This window comes from Meleagris gallopavo, chromosome 3, assembly GCF_000146605.3.
Source record: "Meleagris gallopavo isolate NT-WF06-2002-E0010 breed Aviagen turkey brand Nicholas breeding stock chromosome 3, Turkey_5.1, whole genome shotgun sequence".
NCBI lineage: Eukaryota > Metazoa > Chordata > Aves > Galliformes > Phasianidae > Meleagris > Meleagris gallopavo.
Window position 1 is genome coordinate 17100655 of NC_015013.2, and position 18166 is coordinate 17118820.

Below are 18166 nucleotides of genomic sequence, written 5' to 3' on the forward strand. Positions count from 1 at the left end.
TACATAAACTCACGGGGAGAGGATCAGGTCATAGATCTATTTGCTTGTTCAAAAGTGTTACTTTCTACAATTGTCATGTTTAAGAAAAGTTTTATTTTTGAACTAAGTTAATGATATCTTATGTAGAAAGATGAAGTGCTATTTTGTCTTGAATTACATAGCTCTAAAAACATGTCGATAAAATTAACCCACCAGAAGAAAGAACTTCTTTCTTCTTTGGAAACTTGGATTATTTATTCTAATTCTCCATTCTGGATCATGATTGCATCATTAGAGGTGATCTCTAATTGCAGTGAAGAAAGTGTAGAAAGATGTTAAAGCAATGATTTTTAAGCACCAACCTTCTCCTATGGCAAATCACTTGATGACAAAACACTGCATTCTATTGCAACTATCTGAGGATAAAGCAATCTCCTTTAAAGCTGCCAGGCTGAGGACTGACAAAATGTCAGTAAAACTAGCACAAACTCCCACCCAATCTTCTCAGTTTTCTGATGGCTTGGAAAAGATTAGTAAAAAGAAAACCAAGCTATTAGCCAGCCATGATAGAAATCACGCTCTAGCTATCATATAAATCACACTCTAGCTATCATATAAAGTAGGCATTCCAAAATGTTTTAAGATATCTTTTCTTCACACAGTCTTTAGATTACACAAACTTATTCAGCGAACAAGCATTCTGGGAACTATAGACATTTCTGAGATTAGATAATTTCAGAGGAAGAGCAGGATGTCGTAGAGTCTACATTTACTTATTTATTGTGAAAGAAACACATGTGAAGGACAATCTCTCCTTTTCTATCTCCCTTAACTTCTTACTGGCATAAAATCAACAAATATTGAAAATACATTAGGTCTTTGTAAAGTGCATTACTACATTCTTATTATATCAGATATTTCTTCTCCTAAATTGAGAGATTAAACGCAGCGAAGTTGAAAGCTGAATACAGTGCCATTATGCAAGCTAGTTTTGTTCAATGAAGAATGAATTTTTATTGACTTAATATCAAATTAAGTTATTTGATCCATTTGAAAATTATGGATTTCTCTTCATTTCAATCAAAAATATCTTCATTTTGATATTCTTTAAAAGAAAAATAATTCCTAGAATATTAAGAAATATCTTAGATATTTAGATATTATAAAGTTCTTTTGACAGTGTGACAGGCCATGCAAAGAATTGATTTTTTTAATGACTGTTTAGTGAAATTGGTCTCATATTTCTTCCCTTCCTAACCTTCGTTTGTCCTTTAGTAGCATGTACTAGTAAAAAATAAACAATATTCATTGATTCAATATGTTTATAGCCAAAAGACTCTTCCAATACTGTTTTCTCTCTGTAATAGTGTTGAGTTCAGATCAATGCCACCCAATATAATTAACTGAGTACATACCAGGACAAGATAAAATAGGCTATAATACAGCTGTTTGTCATTTTTTGCTAAAAATAGCTTTTGGATAAATAAATGCAGTCTACACTGTTACATGCAACTCAGTAAGAATCTCTGGGAAAAAAAAAACAACATACAACTCTCTTAAATATATCAGCAAATATCAAAGAAGATTCTATTATTTTTGTTTGTGCTACAATAATTATTTCTGAATATTAAGTTTTTGTCTGTCATTGTCCTTAAGGAGGCTATTTTATAATCTTTTACCAGAATTTGAAACCATATTTCAGACGGAGCTTGTGAATGACTTAGAGGACAGAACTAACAAATGTTTAAAAATTCAGAAATATTGAAAATTATGGCCACTGGTTCCCAAGAAAGCAGTTGGTTCTTAGAGTCTATTCAAACAGATATTAATTGATTAATTAAAATAAAAATATTGGAAAGGAGGGATGTACAAGATCTTGTATTAATAAATTGATATGAAAATAATAACAACAAAAATCATATTTGGTAGGGCCTTCAGGGAAAGTGTGGATGGTAAGAACTGTCAAAAATTAAATAAATACTGAGTAAACCACCCCAAACAAACAACACCTAAATCAACAAAATCCTCACACTGCACGTAATCAGATAACTGTATGCAACAGTTGCCACCCCTGGGAGTTCTGATATTTTTAATTGCTCACTGTCACTAGGTGTAGCATTTCCAACACTGGTATTTACATAGCATGTAAAAATATTATTCACAGTCCTGGAAAAAATGTTTTGTAATGGATCAAATTATTTATCAATAATATCACTATCTATCAATTGTCTACTCTTCATTCCTCCCAATCATTGTCCAGAGTGACACCATTGTCCAAGAATCAAATTTTCCAACAATAATTTTTGAATACATCTTTATGCTGCCTATTACACAAGGTTACAAGTAAAATAATCGTATGCTACATTATTAATGTCCAAGCCTCTTCTAAGTTGTTTTTATTTGAGTAACTACATAAATATCTGTTAAGGGCTATATAGCTTCTAACCGTGCTAGACACAATTAGTGGAGACTGACAAATCAACCATTGCCCCGTGTACTTTTCAGACTAGTTTGCCTTTATTGTAACAGAAATCAAATTATTTGCATGGTCCTCTGTATTTATCCAACACTGGGAAGGAAAGTCAACTAAGTATTTTCTCTTGCCCTATTATTAACTTCTATGAAGAAAAATCAATGAACATATTTAGAAAGCTTGATAGCAACATACATGCAATAACAGCATATCAACAAAAGAGTTTAGGCTTCCTTGCTTTTCTCCAAATCAGGAAATTACTGATGTTATTACAAAAGTTATTAAGAGCTTTCCACAACTTTATTATTTTATCAGAATCTGTTCACAGCAAGATTTCAAGTACTGAGTGAACCTGATGAGGTTCAACACAGCAAAGTGCAAGGTTTTGCACTTGGGTCGGAGGATTCCCAGGCACCTATACAGACTGGAAGGAGTGGTCCTTGAGAAGATCCCTGTGGAGAGGGACCTGGGGGTCTTGATGGATGAAAAGCTTAACATGAGCCAGCTCGCAGCTTGAAAAGCAAATGGTATCCTGGGCTCCATCAGAAGATGGGTGGCCAGCAGGGACAGGGAGATGATTATCTCCCTCTACTCTGCTCTTGTGAGGCCCCATCTGGAGTACTGTGTCCAGGTCTAGAGCCCCCAGTACAAGAAAGACAGGGAGCTGTTGGAGATTGTCCAGAGGAGAGCCACAAAGATGATCAGGGGACTGGAGCACCTCCTCTATGAAGACAGGCTGAGGGAGTTGGGCTTGTTCAGTCTGGAGAAAAGAAGGCTGCGGGGTGACCTCATTGCAGCCTTTCAGTACCTAAAGGGAGCCTACAAACAGGAGGGGAATCAACTCTTTGAAGGGGTTGATAACAGCAGGACAAGGGGAACTGGTTTTAAGTTGAGGGAGGGAAGATATAGGTTGTATGTCAGGGGGAAGTTCTTTACAGAGAGAGTGGTGAGGTGCTAGAACAGGCTGCTCAGAGAGGTTGTGGATGCCCTGTCCCTGGAAGTGTTCAAAGCCAGATTGGATGGGGCCCTGTGCAGCCTGATCTAGTATTAAAAGGGGAGGTTGGTGGCCTGCATGTTGCAGAGGGATTGGAGATTCATGATCCTTGAGGTCCCTTCCAACCTTGGCCATTCTGTGTTTCTGTGATTCTGTATTCATAACATTATCTATTGTGTTCAATGTATTATGTAAATAGTAAACACAAGGAGATAAAAGTAAATAAAAGAAAATATGTGAATATAATTTTTTTCCACTCAATAATGCCTATAAGCCAATAAGGCTTCTCTATAATCTCTGCAGTTTTATAGTGAAATATTAATTCTCTCCTCCAGTATGTTTGAATTGGTTGAAAAATCACTTTCAACTTAATTGAAGATGTAAAAAATAGCAACAACATCACAATCTTTATTTGCAATAAAGCAGATAGGATCCTTCTTTTTTTGTTCTTCTTATGTTTTCTCTTTTTTACAGTTAATCTTGGTTGCATTCTAAAGGAATATTATAGAATTTTAGAATCATTAAGGTTGTAAAAGGCCAATAAGATAATCTATCCATCCCATCAAGGCAGGAAATCAAAATGACGGCTTTTAAAGTAATGCTTTTTCTTGAATGCAGATTTCTCTTTAAAAAAACAAAACAAAACAAAACAATTTTTTTAATAAAGGGGAAATAAATCTTAACTATGATTATAATTGAGATTAAGACCAGTAAATAAAATGATAGTCCTATGAACCACAAGGACATACTGCAACCATGCCTGGACAATAAATGAGTATATATAATCAATTTAGACTGATGTGAAGTGATGCAGTTATTATTATTACAAGGAGAAATCTTCTAAAATCTAATTGTATGAAAACCTTAGCTCAGTATTAAGTAAATATAGAAAACCAAGCATTAAAAATTATACAGAAAGAATAAAAAATATATACTGATATGCTATCATCTGTTATTTATTAATTGTCACATTGAATGCCCTTATAATCTTGCTCAGATGACATAAGTTAAGCCTAGAAAAGGTAAGGATGTTGAGAGATGACCAAAGGCAGATATTCTGGGCTTTTTTTCTTGTTTGTTTTGTTTAGGTTTTGTGAGGAATTATGAAGCAGGCTAGGATTATTCAGCTGACATCAGAGATAAGTCTATGAAAACATGAATGATGAAATAGGAAGAATCTGCTGTTCACTATGCTTTTTAGTAAAAGAAACAGGAGTCATTCCCTCTGCCCCCCAAAAATCATGGGTGATTTTACAAAAAAATGCTTTAACAACAGCATCTAGAAGAAAAGATGGCAATGATAGAAAAAAGAATTCCAACTTGTTAAACTCAGTTAAACACACCTTGCCTTTTAACATAAATTGGTTCAGAATATGAATTTATTCTAAGAAAATTTAACTTTTATATTTCAAAGACTTTGCTAACAGTTGTTAGGTTTAATATTTATATATTTAGGTTTTGTATTTAAATTGCCATAAGTTTCTTTCTTTGGATGAAGTCCATCAGACACATTGAAGAATATTATATTAAATTTATCTGCCATAAACAGCATTTTATTTAGCAACAGAAATGGGTGAAACTTGCTGATGAAAACTGTATTATTGGAAGGAAACTTGTCTATCTCCTCTTCTCTCCTCCATGTTTGCAAGTATTGTTTTGCTAGCTACACTTTATTGATGCATTTAAGGCAGAATAGGAAACAAACAAACAAATACACAAAAATATTTTGACTGTCAATATTGTGTATATGGCAACTGTATGCATGTGTGTCCTTAATAAATAGGCATGACATGGAAAACATGTTTCATTCATATTAACAAGAACCAATTTTGGAAATGTCACAGTAACCTTTCTAAATGACACTTCCAGCAGAGAAACTTTAGACAGCTCCCATGCATAATTCTGCCAAAAAATGCAAAAAACCTTTCTGTGTCATCATCTCAAAACAGTGACCTGAGAAGTCTTGACATAAATGAGGCTGGGAGTAAAGGAAGTGAAAATAAATAGATTTTTAAAAAAGCATGAAGGTTGTCTTCTGGCCTTCAGTTACAGTATCTGGGGAAAAAAGAAAAAAAGAAAAAAAAAAGACATAAAAGAACTCCATTGTTGCTAAGAGTTGAATCTCTCTGGCCTTATTCCATAACAGCTCACCATCAAAAGACACAGAGAGAGAGAGAGAAAGAGGGAGAAACCTACTCTCCCACTGAAAATTTCCCAATACACAAATTATTTCCATAGCTCCTATATTGTCACTTACATTAGATCATGTTGCTCTATTTTCCTTAATTATACTTTGGATAGGCTTGCTTTGGGAATGTTCAAGGCTCCTACATAATGACTTTTTTGGCAGAGATTTAACTATTTTTTATATGGAAACTGGCAGATTGGATTACACATATTCTAACAAAAACTACATTCTTACCAGACAAGTAGTATTCTACCTCTATTACAGAATCTAAAAAGAAAATAAAATAAGTATTGGTAATCATTACTCATATAGTCTGGAATTACTGAGTTCCAGTTTTGTTAAAATCATTTCTGATATATAAAACCATCAATCCTTAAGACTGACAATTTAGAGTTAGGTATTTCAACATTTTCTGGATTTAAGAGTTTTTTCTTAGCTTCACATTTGTAAACTGGAGATTTAAAATGAAAACTATCAACTACAACAACATAAACAAAAAATCCACAGCCCTAGGCCTTGGGGATTTTTCTGATTAAACTAGTTATGAGACACTCTCCTTCTGTAGTGATGAGCAGCATAGGAATGACTGGAAAAAACATAATACTTGATAGCCTGTTGTAAGCAGAATGGAGCAAATGAAATGATGTTTATTGGTCAAGGATATTAGTTATTTATGAAGTGCATTCTGGCTATTCTTCACATTCAGTAAAGCAGAAACCTTAAAAAAAACAAGACATATGACTGCATTTAAAAACTAAATGCACATAAAAGGAAGAAATAAGAACGAACAACCTCAGTAATGGCATTTTTTGCAACCTTTGTACTAAAGTATTTTTGGAGTGCATTGGCAACTATTACGTGCTAAAAGTCATCAATTTTTTCTTTTGAAATACAAATCTTTCCATACTGCATTGTGTAATAAATAATGCCATGGGTACAGTTTTTCAAATTTCTCTGTTCTAAGACTCATTTATAACTTAAGCATTCATAAAAATTTGAATTAATTTCAAATTTGATTAAGTCTAGATTGCTTCACTGTTCCCTGTCTAGCAGAAAAGACTCTACTAGTCCTAAAAAACAGAAGCTTCTACCAAACTGCCCAATGAAACTTCAGAATGCTTCTATGATTTGTATCAGGGATATATTAATAGCAATTAAAAGCTTTTCAAAAAAATCAAAAAGAAAACTTGTGGGAGTCAGTGCTATAACACATTGTGATGCCTCAGTCAAATGCTGTTATTTTCAGCCAAGACTTTTTTAAAAAAAGGTTTTTATTAATGTAAACAAAATATTTACAAAGAATTTCTGACCATTAGCTCTAAACATTCATAAATTACTGAGAAATATTAACTCAAAACACCTCTGTATTTATTTTCTCTCTCACTGGACAGAGGTTTGCAGCTAAGATAGAACACTGACATAATTGAACACACAAGATATTAAGTTTCTGCACAGAAAGAACATAACTGCTGAAATGATAAAGACTAAGAAGTCAACAATATTTTGTTTTGTTTTTTAATAACTTTCCCGTAATACATTTATTTCTGCTGTATCAAGTTCTTCCTAGGCAAAGTTAATGATCAGGGGCCTCTTTTGAAGGACAATGAAGCACAGGTGTGGTTATCATGCTGCGGTGGATTGACCTTGACCATCTGCTGGACACCCACCCAGCTGTTCACTCATCCACTACTACAAGACAAGAGGTGAAATGAGTAGTTTTAGAAGTCGAGAGGGTTTAGATAAAACAAGATTGCTTATCAGTTACCACGATGGACAAAACAGACTTAAATTGCATAAAATAAGTTAGACTTCCTGATAATTAAAATATATTGGGTAATGAGAAATAAAAGACAAAAAATAAAATATCTATCTCTCACCATGTATGTTTTTCCCCAGGCCAAGCTTCACTCCTCCATTCCCAACTCCCTTCCAGCAGCACACAGGCTGGGGAATGGGGCTGGTGTCTGACCCCAGCAGTTCCTCCCTGACAGTCCTTTTACCTCACAATGTGCCCTCTCTTCTCACAGAGGCCACCCCTCCAGCCTCTCTTACCAGCACCTGGGCATCTTCATCCAGTGCTCCTCCCTCATATCAAAAGTGCAGACACATTTTCATTTTCTTTTTAGTTTTAATTTTAGTTCAGTTCTGGATAGTTTATTGGCTTTTCCAAGTGCAGTTGACCTGTCCTAACATTAAGAGTCACTTTCCTGAATTTTCTCCCATTTGGGCACAGAACTTTAAGCCCTTGTCCCTGTCATTTAGTGTTTCCTTTGTTTTAAGATAATGGAGACCTGACGGAGAGAGAGAGGAAGGGCTATCACAAAAGGCAGTTTGAATAGAAGATTCATATCCAGTGTTATGAGCAACATGTTGAATAGGGGATTGAATTTTTAATTTTTAGTGTCAATTAAGTTATTCTCATTGAACTAAGTAGGGCAAAATGTTGGACCCCAAGACTTAACACACTTTAATTTCTTCTGGAAAATATCTCCAGAGTTCCCTTTGACATTTCAGATTCATGAACACAAGAGGTTACTCAGTAAGTATTTAGAACCACTGAATATTGTGTCCATAGATAATATTGTGTCCACCTAGATATGATTAGCCATTCATTAATTACAGGTTTAAACTCAGAACAGTCTCTTTATCCAATGCTTTGTACAGATGGAAAATACCGGTGGAACACAAGAGGAGAGAAGAGAAATCCAAATGCGAGGAGTATTAGAATCTTTGTAGTTTGTACTTGGTGACCACTACAATTAAAGGACAAAAAAATCAACTCCTAAAGGAGAACAAGATCCAGAGAGAAGCTGGATGTCCTCTTTACAAAGAGGAATCCTCTTTGTAAACCTGTATATTTTGAAATCTCTTATTGCCCAACTGAGTTGCAAAGCAGGAGAAGAGAGAGATAAAACTGAATTCTAGGGATATGCACCTCAAAATTCATTATAGTCTCTTTTGGAGGCCTATGACTCAGTCTCAAATGGGATTTGATAGTTGTTATGTGACAGAATTTAAATACACCCTGGGATTAGTTAGTAAAACTATGAATGTTTGCTCGTTGTGATTTGATTCACAGGCATGTCTTGACTCATACTATAAAGCTTCCTTTTACTCTTGACTATCAGAATAATATCAAATTTCTAAAGCGAAACTACTTGGATGAAAGTGGTTTAGCCTTCTACATTTGGTTCAGGACATAACATTATTCTTGCAAATACAAAACAAGCTTGTAAACTGAAAAAGTGTATATTAGTTAAGAGACCAAACAACCCTCAGAGTATCTGCTTTCAAGATTAGAGTCTGTATAGCTCCAACGCTATAAAGCTGATTGATTGTTCTTCATTACTAAGAGATGCTAGCGCTTTCATCATCAAGAAAAGCATGTGCTACAAAACATAAGTATGCCTTAATACAATTAACTAGAATGGCAGTAGACTTTGTTGAAAACACCAAGAACAGATTTGAGTGTACCTATAAAAAGCTGTAATTGGAAAAGAAGAGAAAATCTTTCTCAAAGTTTGTTAAGAAGAAAAAATAATAATCTACGAAGCTAACAAGAATATTCAAAGTTTGGATAGCAAATCTTCAGCTTTGTAGTTATTTATCACTTTTCTCCTTTTCAATGAAGACTAAACATTTCTGTGATTACATCCATTAATTTAATTAATATAACTAAAAGCAATATTAATCAACATTTGTGCGCATATACTGCCTGTGTAAACACACTGAAAATAACTCCTTCCAGTCAGTGTCCGCTATTTATAAAATTCTAAGCCATTTAATGCACAAATAATCTTACATAATCTATTAAGGGGAAAGCAATTCATTTTTAAAAGGAAAATGCCAGACAGGAAAGGGTAGCACTCCAGTTTTTGCCTAGCAACTAAACAGTATAAAATGGATGAACATCAATTCATACCGCAATTGGATAAATTAAATCTTATTTATAAAATAACAGAAGCTGGACAATAAGTTCCACTGATTCTTGAGCTGTGTAAGTATAAGACAAATTGTTAATATAACAGTAGAATATTACTGCATTGCTTTTGAAAATGGCAGACTTTTTTCTATCATGTTAGTTTTTTTCTCCCGTTAGCAGTAGATACACTTTAAACAGTTGAAAGGTTCAGTTCAGTTTTTACAAGCACAGAAGTCAGATGATGACATCCACAACCTACTTCAAAGTTTTTAGGCTCTAGAACCTCTTGGTACCTTGATATTCTGTTGTTGATGTTAAATAAAGTAGAGCCCTAAGTCTGGCAATGGAATTTGATTTACTGTAAGGTAATGTTCATGTAATTTCAACAGCATCCAATCTGAATTAATAAAAATCAACTACTTCATGGTATCTGAGTTTCCCATCACTTTCACAGTTAGAGTGGATTTTGTCATGTACCATTCAGAACAGAGAGAAAACAGGCAAAGATAAAAACATATAAATAAATAAGAACTTCCTATTATAATATACTGCATTTGAGAAACAAGTATGTACAAGGAAAAATCAACTTGTTTATTTATCCTAAAAGTCTACCAGTCCCTCATTTGTTCCTCAGTGAAGAACTGTTACAGAGCTAAAAAATGTAAAACACAAGACTACATATTTCTTAATTTTCTTAAGTATAGCTGGTCATAAAGTAATCTGTGTTCTGGGCATGAAGATAATTAACTTCGAAAAGACTTTGCAGTAGATTCTACTACTATATCCTGGTGTCGTTCCAAAAGGAAGTTTTATTAACTTACTTTCTGTGTCAGATGGATAGGGAAAAGAGCAGGAAAGAAATAAGAAAACCAAAAGAAGAAAACCAAAAAAAGACAGTGGAACTTCAAAATCTGTCCTGATTCATAAAAGCAACCAGAAACAATGCAGTTTGTTTTCACTTTAACTTAGTATCCAAAAAACTATGTAAGATTGACAACTGCCTGTATCTTTGTCTGAAATTTCTATGACTGAAGATCTCCCATATCTCTGACTGACACTGTTACTTTTCGGTGAAAATATTACAATTAGTATTTCATAATTTCTTTGAAAATCAGACCTATACATGCTCATAACACATTGCATTAAATGATTTCAATATACTTGGTTACAGATTGGTGTTATCTTATCCAGAAGGATGGCAAAAATTATACAAACATGGTCCATTTTGTGATCTTCTTTGTTAAGTGCTATTCCTAAAAGATACACATTTTGAAAATAACACCAGGGCCACTAAGGGGAGATTCAAGCTTATCTGTCTGCAGAATATTCTATACACTAACAAAGTTCTGACTTTCAGCCCTGTATTTATAATGCCCATGGAAGATATAATCTCTTCTGCTGAATATGCAAAGATCAGCATATATCAGTCATATTTTCTTCAGTATATTCAAATAAAAAGATGAGATGTTAAATTTAAAAGCTAACAATGGTGACTTAATGCTTTCTTATTAATTCTTGAAGAAAAAGTTATCTTGACATCCAGCAAACTGCAGTTTATTTTTACAACATGTAAAACTGCAAGTAGGTTAAATGTTAAGTATTATGACATTGCCAAGATCTTCTAAAACTAAACTCTTGCCTCCTATCTTAACTGCATACAATGAGCAAAAGAAATTTTAAAAAGTATGCAGGAATCCAATAAAGGACTTCAGAAAAACAAGCATAGGTCATGACATTTCCAGTGTACTGGAATATCAATTTTCTCTTATTGAAGTACAGCTAGTTCAAATTTCAGCATATCATTAGAAGTATTAATTTTACAAAGATGAAGTTGCTCACTAAACATTTCATATAGATTTTTGACTGCACAAGCTATGCTATTATATGACTAAGAGAGGTATATGGAATAGCACAGGGACTTTGAACTAGAACACCATATTTCTTTTCTAGACAGAATCATTTTAAAAACATTAACTATCTCAAACAGTGGGTGGGTGAACCTGCCCTTGTCTCTGTCCATGAACGCTTTTTTCATTGTGTTTTCTTCCACTTCAGAAGTGGTGGAGTTCAGCTGTTCATCAGGGTGAAACCACAATGCTAATCACAACTTTTTATTTAAGTACTGTTTTCAGGTGTGGAAAAGAGCAAGTTACATTGTGACAGAAAATGTTTATTAGTTTAGCTTATTCAGAGACACTTGTACTTTTTTCATATCTTAGTGGGTTCTTGCTAACAGATCAGGACATAATGAAACACTTTTTTTGTTTGTTTATATTTGATGGGGCAACTCATTAAACCAAGCAAGGAAGTAAAATCACAGTGTAGTGTAATGATATATTCAGAAATCAATATACTTTTTAAACTGGCTTAAAATCCTTGTCTTTTGATTTGTAGCTCTGTTCTCCCGCCTCCCAAACAATATTACTATTCTATTCTATTCTATTCTATTCTATTCTATTCTATTTTTTACAATTGGACTATGATATTTTCAGCAGTCATATTAAGCAACAGTACTACCAAACTGCTTTGAACTTAATATTTTGGGCTCAATCACGTAATGAGAGCATTAATTCCTTCCACATGAATTATTAGATTGTTGGAATCATAGTTTTTTTCAACTGTATTATTATAAGTCTTTTATGTAAAGGATACACAAGTACTAGATGTTCCATAGTGGCATTATAAATGTAATTTGTAAAGTACTAAGACGAGTTAGAAAAAGGACAAAATTAACATCTTTCTCTTGCAACAGTGTAACACAAGACCCCATAACAGTTTGAAGGCATGCAGCAAATTGCCAGGCTACACTGTTCTACCATACCCACTGTATAGAAAGACAAGATGAACTGCAACATTTTCCTAGCAAAGATGCCATCATAGCAGCTGTGAAACAGTGGGCCACCTCTTCTGGTTCAGATTTTTATGAGCACTGCATGCAGGCTCTTGTTCATTGCTGGGAAAAATTGCATAGCTAATAGTGCTGTCTATGTTGCAAAATAATATTTTGTAGCAGAGATATTGCTCTATCAAACAGTGTTATTGTGCTTTTTGTATCTATTGTAGTTTCCATGAAAATAAATAGGAAACATACTTTTGTAGTGATTGATAGACTGCACAGTAGAGACTGCACACTGACAACTTGGGATTCTCTTCAGCATCTCTTCTGGATGAACTCTTAGAAATGTTTTAGCTCATTTTCAGTTGGCAATGGCATCCTATTCAGGATTTAGACTTTCCTGGTCAGTTAAACCTTCTGATGCCTAAATGCACGGTTATTGTAGCATCTTTCCACAGAAAACCACACTTATGATTAAAAGATGTATTTTGTTTTTCAAATACTATGATATGAAAATACAATGGTGTTGAAAGCTTTCCTGAAACACATTTCCTTCCAAGGTGATTCATTCTTCATTAAGGCATTCATAGTCTAGAAAAATGGACATAAAATTTTCTAAGGAAGTTATATCAGTGGTTGCAGAAGGCATATTTTTCAGGCTGGAAAAAAAAAAATGTAATTTTGTACAGAGTATTATCTAGGAAAAAGTGCTTTCTAAAACGTAGCAATTGAACACCTGATTTAGCCAACTCAAATTCTGGCATCATAACATCTATAGCAGTGAAGCAGATCTCATTTTCCTCCATGCAAATTTTGAAGGAGGTACAACTTAGTTATTTTGCATTTTAACAGAACAAAATAAAATATTGACATGCTCTCATGCTCCTTAAAGTAAACGTTAGAGATTTTTTCTTTAAATATCTTCTTCTATTTATTTTTGTTTGAATTAAAAAAAAAAAAAAAAAGACAGGCAGGAGTTTCCCTTGAAAAGCACAAATCCTTATTTCTGATAAACCTTTTGAAAAGGTGTTTCCCAGCTTATTTCTGTGGATGTTACATCCTATCAACTTACTTTTCATGCTAGTTCGTTATCTCAGGCATTTTTTCCGAGTTTGCTCTGCTTCTCCTTTTTACTGGCAGTGTGTGAGAGTTTGCTTTATAAAGTGAAGGCATCATTTTGTGAGGGAGACCTTATCTATTAAAGTCAAGTCAAGAAAGACCTGAATTCTGACTTTCTCGAACACCCGCTGCTCTGCAACCTGTTCTGCAAAGCTTGACTATCTGTACTGTTTTGCTTTTATTCTGATCATTTACTAGATTTGGCTAAGAACAGAACAGATGTGATTAAATGCAGGAGACATCTACTAACATTCAGTGCTGGCCTAGAGGAAAAATGGCACATGTAGCTTAATACAAACTGTTACTTCTGAACTTATTTTTGCCAAACCACAATACTCCTGTGGAAGGCTTCAATTTACTTGTGATTAAACATAATGCCACCCACACAGATGGACAAGGAATGTAGGTGACCAGAGGTCATGCATGCACATCTGTCATTGAGTGGGGTTTGAGGTTTTTTGTTTCCTGTTTTTAGGGGCCTTTGGGGAAACATTTCCAGTCATGAATTTGAAAATTGGCTCATTGTTATTTATGCATAACATGTGTGTTCTAAGAACAGTAAATTATAGAAAGTTTTTTTTTTTAATTACAAATAAAATAAGTCTGAAAAAAATTCCACTTCAGTTAAATAAAACTTAAGTCTAGTTTAAGATTGAGAAAGCTCCATCTTTCTTGACTCTTCTTGTTTTTTGCTAGGTAAAGCATTAGTAATTAGTCTTGATACAGACACCATGTGTGAGTACGAAACTTATTTACTTCAGCAATTAAAAAGAATTTAGGAAAAACTCCATTCCAGTAGCTTATTCCTTACACTCCTATATGTTATCACTTTCCTGCAGAGTATGAGAAGCATCAAACATTAAAATATGTATTTTCTCAAACTTATAAAGAAGAGGTAAATACAAATAAACAAATAAACCATTTCAATAGCGATAACAGTAAGCAGGTACTTGCATGGAAAGACATTAACTTCACATGAATAGTAGAAGCGTGTTTCATTGAAACAAAGCAAAAATCTGCATAAGAGGTGTTGCACGTTAAATAGATTTGATTAAATTGTGCTATGAGGTTGTACTCTGGTTGGAATTGCTGCTGGTCTTTACATCTTCATTTCATTCGTTTTCTTCTAAGCTTTCTATGTCTATGTTGTAGAGTGCCTATCTGAAGACAAAAATCTTATGTGGTGTTCAGAAGTTGACATGAATACATCCTTTCTGCATTTCAGAATTATGGGACTAAAACTCAACACTCCAAAATACATATGCCCATATCCGTGCAGTGCTGAGATCAAGTGCATTTTGTACTAACTACAGCCATCAGGATCCTTGACAGTATTGTCTCCCTCTGTCTGACTCCAGTGGCAGTAAACATTCCTGAAAGACAGATCAATAGGGAAATGGCCGCAAACTATCCTGAGTTCTTCTGTTCCAGAAGATGCATACAATTATTCTTTGATTTCAGTAAGTCCAAGTTGTCTTTAAACTGTTCAAGTTGCAGATGTTAATCCCATCTCTCTAATCTTTTTTTTCACACCACGCTGTTTTCAAAGTGTAAGCAACATATCAGCAGAGAGAGACTGTATTTACCTCTTTAAGGCCAGAAACAATGAATGTCATTTAAGCATTTTGCATAGATTGCAGTAAGTACAATACTAACTTGCAGAGCTCTCCAGTACCTTCTAGGATCAGGTCTCAAAATTGCCTTACAACATTTTCAGTTGACAATGACATTGTATTTAAGGCTTCTAGAGATAGTTCTGGTCAGTCATGTCCTATGAGCTTTCTCAGCTTGTTTTACATTGCTTCTGCTGTTAACTTTCTCTGCTTTCTTGCTTACTTATGAAAATTGCCTAGATCGTAATCTGATCATGCATATGAGAAGCTTCTTTAAAACTGACCAAATGCCAACTTAAGAACCTTAAAAATGGCCCTGGGAAATAAGAAATAAAACATTAATAGCTGTTTTAAACTTCATGATAATATGCCAAATGAAGGCCATACAGATTAATATCATTAATGCTTCATTGACTGCTGCTACTGCCTAACTTTTAGGTAGCTACTTTTTTCTACTTTCTCATCATGTGCAGTCATCTCTGACAATAAAATTACATACAATTTGGATTTTGTTAACTGCATCTTTACATCACAATTAGATAAACATAAGCTAGCAAATATAATTGTTTTTTTGCACTAGACTGAAATGAGCAAATGACTTTTTATGAAGACAACAGTTTTCCTACATACTTGTTTGAAAGTGGAGAGCTGAATCCGCAAACCACTGGGCCCAAGGTGATTGTACTCCTTCAGGTGAATATGTGGATCCATATCCTATATGAAAAGTATTCTTTAAAACACTTGACCACAACCTGTTCCTACCTAAGATTCCCCAAGATCTGGACACCTACTTAAATATACTCATTTTGAATATGTTAGGTTTCTGTTTCTCTTTCTCTTCACTGCAGCTTCATCCAACAAAACACTCTTGCTTTTAGTCAGATAGATATGGGAAACAGAACTAGGGAAAACCATACAGTGAGTTTTCTTCCTTTTTTTTTTTTTTTCCTCTTTTTTTTTAACAAATGAGGAAAGAAAGAAAAACATAGGCACTATATTTCATTCTGATGCAATATCAATGCACAGCTGGAGATGAACATGCTTTTGATGCTAGATGAGTCCAAATGAACGTGTGGAGACATTAACCTTTTAGGAAAAAGTTAGTGATAACGAGCATAGGAGAGATGTCACTTTAAATGTCTTTACTTGTTATCTAGAGAGCAAAACAAAGTACTGAAGCATTTGGTGCGTGGATTTGTCTAATGCAGTCAGAGCTGTATTTACAAAAGCTTTTTAAACTTACTGGAAGGACAAACAAGAAGCCTGAAACATAACATGAGCACTTATTCATTTACATGAGGTACTGAAACAATTTTCTAGAAAACAGATGTGGTTAAGCAATACAGATGTGCCAAATTACATCACAGTTGACACTAAAAATAGAGGTTTAATTCCTACAAGGTTATTCCATGTGTCTCATACATTTCTGCATTATTCTGTCACCTACTTCATGATGACTAGCACTTGTTAGACTGCAAAATAATTTACTAAAAGATGAACTAATTCATCTCAAAAACTCTGCAGAAAACTATTCTCTCTTTCTCTCTCTCTTTCTTTCTCTCTTTCTCTCTCTTTCTTTTTTCCTTCAGCTTTCAGTTGTATTTGGTAAAAAAAATAAAAATAAAATAAAAAAGATCAGTGGATCATTATAGTTATTGCAATGGGAGCAACAGAAGCACATTTTCTTCTGCTGGAGGAAATCTGTGGCAGCAAGTTTGCCTCTGAGACCAGTTGTTAAGATTGCTCAGATGAACTTGAGATACAACCTTGTCGTTTAGCATAAGGCATAATGCCTAGTACGTGTTTGAGATGTGCACAATACGCATTTGAAATATTTGTAATAGTTAGAATGCAACTTCCTTGGAGGAGAAGCTGGCTTCTCAAGAAGAATTTTAAAATGAATTATGAATTTGTAATATGTTTATCATCAGTTTCTGTACAATGTTTTGGTTGTTTGGTTTTTTTTTTTTTCCACATGTACATAAAGGACAAAAAAATTTAAGAATGAAGAAAACAAACAAATTGTAATGACAGAATAGAAGAAGGCAGTCATGGTAAAAATGTTTTGAATGAGACCAAATTCCACCAAGAAGAGGTTAGAAAAGTTTTTGGAGCATTTTGGTGCATCTGCATGAAGTCTCATAAAGGTAGTCATAACTCATTATAAGTCTGATAGGGACAACTCTCATTCTGATAATGTAGAAAACTAGAACATAAGCTCCATATACAAATTTTTAAATTATTTTTGTAATAGTCAGTTATATTTTTACTTTTTAAACTATATTTTTAAATGAAGTTTAAACTTAATTTTTAAATTATATATGTATAATACATATTTATCTTCTGTGCCTGGGTATATTCTCCCATATAAAACATTTATGTCTCCTGTGTTGATGGCACAATTTCTTTAGGGGCTTTTTTTTTTTTCTGGGCTAATACCCAGAATAATTCTTCTCCACTGACTGCAGGTCTTTACCAAATCAGAGCAGACCTTTCTTTGTCACAAAGATCCAAGAAGAGCCATGAGATGATAACATGACCAAGAACATTCAGCTTTTTACATAATTCCCGTAGTTTAAAATTAGCAGCATCTAAATATTTTCTTGATGCACTAATCTCAGTATGAACAATGTATCTAATTAGAACAGCCAAAAGAGCATTGAATTTTCATCTGATTTATACATATTAGTTCGGGGAGAATTAATTTTAATTTCCTTTTTAAATACATGCAATCTTTTTAGTAATTTGAGACTCCAGTTTAGTTTTCAAATCTTAAATTGCTTGAAGCTGAATATGCCAAAGTGTATCAAGCTGTTCTTTGAAATGATATCTGAAGACCTAGGATGTGATTTGCTGCTTCTTCCATTGGTATATATCAGGTTTAATTCTGCTGAAGCTCATAAACAACAGCAGCATAAAATTACTGGAAGAGAAGCCATTTCCTTTGAATTCTTTCCACATTTTTTGTCATTTGTGAACTGGTTCCTGAACTTTCTTCATCCCGATTTTTCTATCACCATAAAAACAATTTCTAGAATATTA